The sequence below is a fragment of the Lipotes vexillifer genome, unplaced genomic scaffold (assembly GCF_000442215.2).
Source record: "Lipotes vexillifer unplaced genomic scaffold, Lipotes_vexillifer_v1.1 scaffold1433, whole genome shotgun sequence".
Lineage (NCBI taxonomy): Eukaryota > Metazoa > Chordata > Mammalia > Artiodactyla > Lipotidae > Lipotes > Lipotes vexillifer.
In genome coordinates this window covers 329,308-332,098 of record NW_006785931.1, presented here as the reverse complement: position 1 = coordinate 332,098, position 2,791 = coordinate 329,308, and the positions used below count along the sequence as shown (strand labels likewise).

The window sequence follows — 2,791 nt, the reverse complement described above, 5'->3', positions numbered from 1 at the left end:
GAAGAGATATGGGAACATATATATATGTATAACTGACTCACTCTGTTATAAAGCAGAAACTAACACACCATTGTAAAGCAATTATACCCCAATAAAGATGTTAAAAAAAAAAAAAAAAAAACCTCAGTGTGATACCACTTAATACATACCAGGATGACTAAGTTAAAAAAGACAGACGATAATGTGTTACAAGGATATGGAGAAATTTCAGCCCTCATACACAGCTGGTGAGAATGTAACATGGCACAGCCACTTTGGGAAACAGTTTGGCAGTCCTCTGAAGGTTAACCGTAGAGCTACCCTATAACACAGCACTTCTGCTCATAGGTATATACTCAGGAGAAATGAAAACATGTCCACACTTCTACCTGAATGCTCACAGTGGCATTATTTATAATAGGCAAAAAGTAGATATAACCAAATACTCATCAATTGGTAATCAAAATGTGGCATTATCCATACAATGGAATATTATTAAGTCATAAAAATGGAGTACTGATATATGCTGCAACATGGATGAACCTTGAAAACATTATACTAAGATTAAAAAAACAGAGATATATGGCCCTGTTTATATGAAATGTCCAGAATAGGTTAATCCATGGAGAAAGGAAATAACGTAGGGGTTTTCCAGGGACAGAAGAGAATGGGGAGTCACAGTTAATAGCTATATTATTTCTCTTTGAGTTGTTGAAAATATTATAAAATCAGATAGTGGTGATGGTTGCACAACTCTGAATATACTAAAGGTTGAATTTTATGGTATGTAATTATATTCCAGTAAAGCTGTTTTTTTTTAAACATCTCTATTGGAGTATAATGCTTTACAATGGTGTGTTAGTTTCTGCTGTATAACAAAGTGAATCAGCTATACGTATACATATATCCCCATATCTCCTCCCTCTTGCGTCTCCCTCCCACCCTCCCTATCCCACCCCTCTAGGTGGTCACAGAGCACCGAGCTGATCTCCCTGTGCTACGCGGCTGCTTCGCACTAGCCATCTATTTTACGTTTGGTGATGTATGTATGTCCATGCCACTCTCTCACGGGGAGGGGGAAGGGTAAGCTGGGATGAAGTGAGAGAGAACATTACCTTTGAATTGATCTGGGAGCAATCGATTCTTCTGTAGATAACCAACTAGCCTGTCTCCAACTTTATTATGTTGTATACAAGTAATACAAGAAAGAAGGAATTCCCTGGTGGTCCAGTGGTTAGGACTTGGCACTTTTATTGCCGCGGCCCAGGTTCAGTCCCTGGTCGGGGAACTGAGATCCCATAAGCTGTGCAGCATGCCAAAAAAAGGAAAAAAAGGTTTAAAAAAAAAAAAAAAAAACCTCAGTGTGATACCACTTAATACATACCAGGATGACTAAGTTAAAAAAGACAGACGATAATGTGTTACAAGGATATGGAGAAATTTCAGCCCTCATACACAGCTGGTGAGAATGTAACATGGCACAGCCACTTTGGGAAACAGTTTGGCAGTCCTCTGAAGGTTAACCGTAGAGCTACCCTATAACACAGCACTTCTGCTCATAGGTATATACTCAGGAGAAATGAAAACATGTCCACACTTCTACCTGAATGCTCACAGTGGCATTATTTATAATAGGCAAAAAGTAGATATAACCAAATACTCATCAATTGGTAATCAAAATGTGGCATTATCCATACAATGGAATATTATTAAGTCATAAAAATGGAGTACTGATATATGCTGCAACATGGATGAACCTTGAAAACATTATACTAAGATTAAAAAAACAGAGATATATGGCCCTGTTTATATGAAATGTCCAGAATAGGTTAATCCATGGAGAAAGGAAATAACGTAGGGGTTTTCCAGGGACAGAAGAGAATGGGGAGTCACAGTTAATAGCTATATTATTTCTCTTTGAGTTGTTGAAAATATTATAAAATCAGATAGTGGTGATGGTTGCACAACTCTGAATATACTAAAGGTTGAATTTTATGGTATGTAATTATATTCCAGTAAAGCTGTTTTTTTTTAAACATCTCTATTGGAGTATAATGCTTTACAATGGTGTGTTAGTTTCTGCTGTATAACAAAGTGAATCAGCTATATGTTTACATATATCCCCATACCTCCTCCCTTTTGCATCTCCCTCCCACCCTCCCTATCCCACCCCTCTAGGTGGTCACAAAGCATGGAGCTGATCTCCCTGTGTTACGCGGCTGCTTCCCACTAGCTATCGATTTTACATTTGGTAGTGTATATATGTCCATGCCACTCGCTCACTTCGTCCCAAAGCTGTTATTTTTTAAGAAAGGTATAACCCACTCACCGTGAAAGCAAGAAAACAAGAACCAGGGAGAGGACTGCACTCTGAAGTCATCATATTGAACTAGAGAAACCAGATAGGAGTTACAGGCAATAACTGCTTAATCATATGAAAGAAAAGGAAAGGTGTGGCCAACTGGCAACTCAATAAATCTGTCAAAACATCCCACCCACCCCAGTGACACAGAAAAAGCCAAACCCATAGAAGGAAAATGTTAATGAGAATCCACAGCTAAGAGTAGAACAAGATTTGCCCTCAAAGCTTTAAGGTATTAAGAAAAAATTTTGTAAGAGATATTGTAAAACAGCCCGCATTACAGAGGAAAATGTTCTTTGCTTCTCACTTTGGATATACAGCCTGAAACAAAATGGTGTGAGAATAGAACACTACAAAAAATAAGAATATACTATATAAATACATATGTAGTACAATACTTGGCAAATAGAAGGCACAATAAATATTTGTTTAATGACTGATGAATATAAT

General features: G+C 37.5%; 1 non-coding gene across 1 annotated transcript; it reads left to right on the top strand.

The window, feature by feature from the left end:
• The first annotated feature begins 1,195 nt into the window (after positions 1-1,195).
• Positions 1,196-1,267, top strand: TRNAK-UUU (transfer RNA lysine (anticodon UUU)). The gene has a single exon. It is a non-coding gene; the product is annotated as a tRNA-Lys (tRNA).
• The last annotated feature ends 1,524 nt before the right edge of the window (positions 1,268-2,791 follow it).